The sequence below is a fragment of the Callithrix jacchus genome, chromosome 6 (assembly GCF_049354715.1).
Source record: "Callithrix jacchus isolate 240 chromosome 6, calJac240_pri, whole genome shotgun sequence".
Classification (NCBI taxonomy): Eukaryota; Metazoa; Chordata; class Mammalia; order Primates; family Cebidae; genus Callithrix; species Callithrix jacchus.
In genome coordinates, this window is record NC_133507.1 from 114,166,642 (window position 1) to 114,172,636 (window position 5,995).

General features: G+C 34.8%; 1 non-coding gene across 1 annotated transcript; it reads left to right on the plus strand.

Annotated features, from left to right (window-relative positions):
- Positions 1 to 289: 289 nt before the first annotated feature.
- On the plus strand, positions 290 to 422 carry LOC118155126 (small nucleolar RNA SNORA1). The gene has a single exon (XR_004745349.1). It is a non-coding gene; the product is annotated as a small nucleolar RNA SNORA1 (small nucleolar RNA).
- Positions 423 to 5,995: the final 5,573 nt, after the last annotated feature.

A 5,995-nucleotide genomic window follows, 5' to 3' on the forward strand; every position in this document is an offset into this window, starting at 1 on the left:
TATAATTACAGGCAAATTAAGTGATTAAGTTTGTGACACATATAAGAAACAAATAATAAATACTGATATAAATAACATTAATAGTTTTAACAAGTAGAATCTTATTCATGGTGAATTATGCTTTACTTTTCTGATCCGTAGGCCACATCTTAATTCACTTTTATCATTCCTTTTTGACGTAACCAAAAGAGTAATATGAAGAATTTGGGGGGAGTTGGATATCATATATTGAGGGATATATGTGTGTGCATGCACAAAATTAATGTGATACATAAAATACATTATTGTAGGCCTCATTCTAGATGAGAATGGGCACTGTCGGTCATGGTGTCCAAAAATAATTAATGTGGCTAAACTGAGACAGGTTATGCTTCTATCACAGCATGCCTATTGCAGAGGTGACAACGAGACCTGTAACATTTTGCTATGTTTATGAGTAAAATATGTAGAAGAAAAATGTTGACTTTTCAACATTAGAAACAAAATAACATTTCAATAATAAGGAATTTTCAGCTGTTATCACATAGAACCACTGTTTGTAGGCTACATATCGACAAAAACATTGTAATGCGGTACGTGACAGTGTCTCTATATCACATGTCAAAATACAAGTCTACTTTGTACAATTCAACTTCTAGAAAAATGCGTGCATATTATTGTAAGTAAAAATAATCTACTGATATTACTCATTCTGAAGATTCCTTCATGAAACCATTTTGAATATTTTCCCAAATATGTTAGATTTTCCTTCAAAAAGACATTGTAATACTGTTCATATTTTTATTGCAGAGAAAACAATTCAGGTAGATATATAATGTTCACATGTAAGTTGTTGTAGACCAAATCGTGTCCTTCCAAAATTCTTATGTTGAAGCATTAACTCACAAGTGACTATATTTGGACATAGGGCCTTTAGGCAGGTTACTAAGGTTAAAGGGTGTCATAACAGTGAATCCAATGGGACATGTGACTTATAAAAAAATAAAGAGACACCAGAGCTCTGTCTCCACCTGTGCACAGAGGAATAGCCACATGAGGACACTGCAAGAAGGCAGTAGTCTGTCTACCAGGGAAAAACCTCATGAGAAACTAACCATGCTAGTACCTTGATCTTGGACTTCTAGCCTCTAGAACTCAGAAAGAATAAATTTTTATTGTTTGCACTACTTAATCTGTGGTATTATAGCAATCCAAGCCGACTCAGACAGATTCTGGTACAAGTAGTGGCATGTTGCTGTAACAAGCACCTGAAAATGTGGAAGTGGCTTTGTGTTTGGGTGGGTGATGGGTATAGACTGAAGATTTTTAAGTGTATTGTAAAATAAGGTTAGATTCCCCTGAAGAGATTAATAGTAGAAATGTGAATGTTAATGGTGATTCTGATGTGGTCTCAAAAGGAAATAAGAGACACGCTATGAAACTGAAGGAAGGAAGACCCTGGGTATAAAGTGGTAAAGAACTTGGCTGAACTATGTTTTAGTGTTTCCTGGAAGGCAGGACTTAAAAGGAATGAAGTCACATATTTAGCTAAGGAAATTTCTAAGCAAACAGTTAAAGATATGACCTGATTTCTCTTTGTTGCTTATTGTAAAGTACAGGATAAGAAAAATAAATTGAATAAATTGTTAACCATAAGGAAATCAGAACTAAAAGATTTGGAAAAAATCTCAGTTATCCATTTTGAAAAAAATGAAACATGTGTTTTAAAGAAAACTCCAAAGATGTGGCTGGATAACCACTCCCTAAGGTGGATACCCATGGAGTTAGCCATTTCAGCAGAAAGCAGGGAGTGATAGGATGACACAAGCACAGTCACTGTCAATTTCTCCAAAATGGGAGCAGAAATGGGATGAAATAAAGGAAGGCTTACCAACTTCTGGATTTCCACAGGAAAATATAATAGACCTATTTGGATGTCAACATGCTTTATTCATCAAGAAAAGGGAAGACTGAGGATAAATGCAATTTAGAAATTATCGGGGCTGCCACTCCTACCACAGGTCCAGGGTGCTAAGTTTTTTATATGGAATTTTAGAGTGTAGGGGTCCCTCCTCAGTTTCAGCAGGACAGGCTACCCTGCCCTTTTTCTCTGAGACAAGGCCACCACAAAGAGCCAACACAGTAAAATTAGAAGGCAGAGAATTGAGCCAAAAGAGATTATTCTGCTGGAATGTTCCTCGCTTGGGTTTGGCCTTGCTTGGGACACATTATCCTTTCTTCTTTCTCATTTTATTTTTTGAATGAAAATATTAGCCTATGCCTGTCTCACCAGTGTTCTTTAGAAACACATAACTTGTCTAGTTTCACAAGTTCACAGTTAAAGAGGAATTTTGCCTCAGGATAAATTGTACCTCAAGTCTCACCTATTATTGAGTTAGATGATTGTTAGGTGAAATTTTGAACTCAGAACTCATGCTAGTGTTGGTTAATAGGTTTAAGGGCTGTTAGGATGGAGAGAATGTATTTTGCATGTGAGAAGGACATAAATTTTAGGGGAGCAGGATGTAGAATGTTATGGATAGTTAAGGTGAGCATAGGGTAGAATGTTATGCAACATCCACATACGAAAGTCCTTTTCTCAAACATGGGTCTTTAGAAAGGTAAGTAAAAGTTAATTGAGGTCATATGCATAAAATATGGCTAGTGTGCTTTGAGGCACAGACTTAGGATATGTATGAACAGAAGAAAAGCCAATGTGAAGACACAATAGAAAAGAAGACCATCAACAAGCCAAGCAGAGACCTCATTAGAAAACAAACTTATTGATTTCTTGATCTTGGGCTTCTACAGAACTGTGAGAAAATAAATTTTGATTGTTTAAGTCACACATTTTGTGGTTTCTTGTTATGGCAGCCTGGACAGACTAACATAAGTCTATGCGTTCTTTATGTTAAAAGATTCGGTAAATAAATCATTAATATTCTTAAATTTACTGTCAAAGGATTATGATCAATGTAAAAATAATTTAATCATATTTTCAAATATAAACTATAGTATTTTATGTGGCTTCTGTTTACAAAAATTAAGAACTTTATGTGCCAAAGGCAGTGGTACATGCTTGTAACTCCAGTACTTTGGAAAGCAGAGAATTACTTGAGCTCAGGAGTTTGAGATCAGTCTGGTGACAGAATGAGACCTCCTGTCTACAAAAACATAAAAACTAGCAAGGCATGATGGCATGCCTGTAGTCCCAGCTACTCAGGAGGCTGAGGTCAGAGAACCATTAGAGCCCAAAAGGTTGAGGATGCAGTGAGCTGTGATGACACCACTGCACTCCAGCCTGAGCGACAGATAACTTGTCTCAAAAAGAAAACAAAAAATACTGCTTGTTTTTACCTCTTGTGTCTTGAACATTGTTATCTTTTTATAGGAAATTATATCTGGAACTAGACTTCACTATTTTTTTGAGGCAAGGGTTTCTCACAGCAATTATCAGATGATCACAGAATTCTTATAACTCAAGCAACTTTTCTTCTAGAAACAAGATGAACCATTTTTCATGAGATACTAGGGCACCAATTATTATGGTTTCTATATGTGTCCATATTACTTTAAGTGCTTCATATTAAATATGAATGAGTTATATTACTATGCATGGTGGGGAGTTGGTAGTTAACTACATTCTGCCATAGCTTGGTTAAGAATCAGCTTGGATTGTGAATCGGTGGGAGTGTAAGTTAGTTCAACCATTGTGGAAGACAGTGTGGCAATTCCTCAAAGAGCTAAAGACAAATACCACTTGACACAGCAATCCCATTACTGGATGTATGCCCAAAGGAATATAAATTGTTATATTAGGTAGACATGTGTGCATAACTTCATTGCAGTATTATTTACAATAGCAAATATATAAAATCAATGTCAATGCACATCAGTGATAGATTAGAAAAAGAAAATGTAGTACACATACATGGTAAAATACTATGCAGCCATGAAAAAAGAATATTAGGTCCTTTTCAGGGACAGAAGTGGAGCTGGAGACCATTATCTTTAGCAAACCAGAGCAGGAACAGAAAACCAAATACTGCACGTTCTCACTTTGAGGAAGCTAAATGATAAAAACATGGACACACAGAGGGGCATAACACACACTGGCTGGGACCTATTGGAGAGTTCAGGGTGGGAGTGGGGGAGGATCAGGAAAAATAACTAATGGGTACTAGGCTTAATACTTGGGTGATGAAATAATCTGTACAACAAACCCCCATAACACAAGTTTACCTATGTAACAAACCTGCGCTTTTACCCCTGAACTTAAAAGTTTAAAACAATGAAGGGCAAAACACACACACATGAATTAGAAATATTAAGATGAATGCACTTATTTAAAAATCATTAAGAAATTTCACTTGCTGTGCTTTGTAAATGTTGGAATAATTAATATTTTAAAATACCTTTATTGGCCACTGATAATTTCTCCTAAGAAAGATCTTCAAAATTGTCATATTGTGTTGCACTGTATTATTTGCCCCCCCCAAAAAAAAACACCTAAAATCACACATGGCACAGTTTTCATAAAACATTATTCACAATTAAACTTTTAAAGCTGCTTTATGATTAATCCAGAGTAAAACTTGCCAGTTCTACTGACCACTGTAGGCATTCAAGATCCCACGGCACTCTTTAAAAAAGCAAAGGTATTAACCCTGCAGTTCTGGCTTTACTCCAAATCTACTAATTAAATTCTTCCTAGCTTATATTCCCCATGTATTTCCAATTAGAAAAATTATTTTTCATTTCTTTTCGATATTGCTGTTGGGAGATATTCTGGCACAAATATTCTGTATATGTTCTCCCCTGGAATTTCACTTTTCAACACAGTTTGAAATTTGCAATCAATGATATCTTTATATTTAAGGTATGCTGCCATCTAATAAACTGTGGCAATGTGCACTATTGGACATTGCATAGAAAGTTTTGTTCAGGCAAAATGTGGCATCTTGCTTATATTTTTTTCATTTCTTAATCATAAAACATTATAAGAGAAGAGGAAATGGCAACTTCCAAGATATTTTAATGCACAGAGAGGGATTTCCTAACAAGAAAGCAGAAGTTGATGCTAATCAAAACAGAGCTAAGAATTGCCAAGCTTTATTTCCCTTTTTTTTTTTTTAACTTTAAACCTCACAGCTGGCTATGTGGTGAGAACAGATGGGATGAATTATATATTTAAAGTCTTTGACATCACATCAAACACCTTTTGTCCTGTAAATGGAACTTTACTATTTTTCCACTTATTGCAGTCATAACATTACTGCATTTTATTAAAATGTTGTAGATAAACCAAAGAAATATATTAAAGAGTTTAAGTTGTCCATTACAAATGACAAAGCAATATCAAAGAGAATTCTAAAACTTCTATTTTAAATACCAATTTATTTTTTACTCTATGAAAAATGTGTTATCCTTTGGCAGTAGTTAAAAATTATCTTTTTAAAAAAATTTTCTGACACTACGAGCATTTGTAAGTCGATGTTTATTCCAGGAATCTAATCACTGTCAAAGAAGCATGGTACAGAAGATGATGCCAGCAGAACCTTCCTGGCTTTCTGACAGAGTTGTTATTTGCAAGTAGAATTTGATCATGATGGATTAATCCATTAATTCATGAAATATTATTTGAATACCTACTACGTAATAGGCATGGACCTACGAGTAAAATAATCCTTAACCTGAAGAAGCTTTCATTTTATTGGGTAAGAAAGACAATAAACACCTAAGCAAATAAATATATAAGCTCAAGTGGTTATAACAACTAGGGGAAAAGAGGACAATAAAGAGATTGTTGAAGAAATAATAATATTTATCTAAGGTGGTCAGAAATGCTCTCTCTGAAAAGGTACTGTTTGAACAGAATCATTAAAGGGTGGGATAGTGAGCAATGTAGAACACATAGAGAATTTTTTTCCAAATGATACAATCGTAATTGCATATTACTTGTTATAGAAGATGCTTGCTGTATTTGAGAAACTGTTGGAGGGCACCATATCTGCAT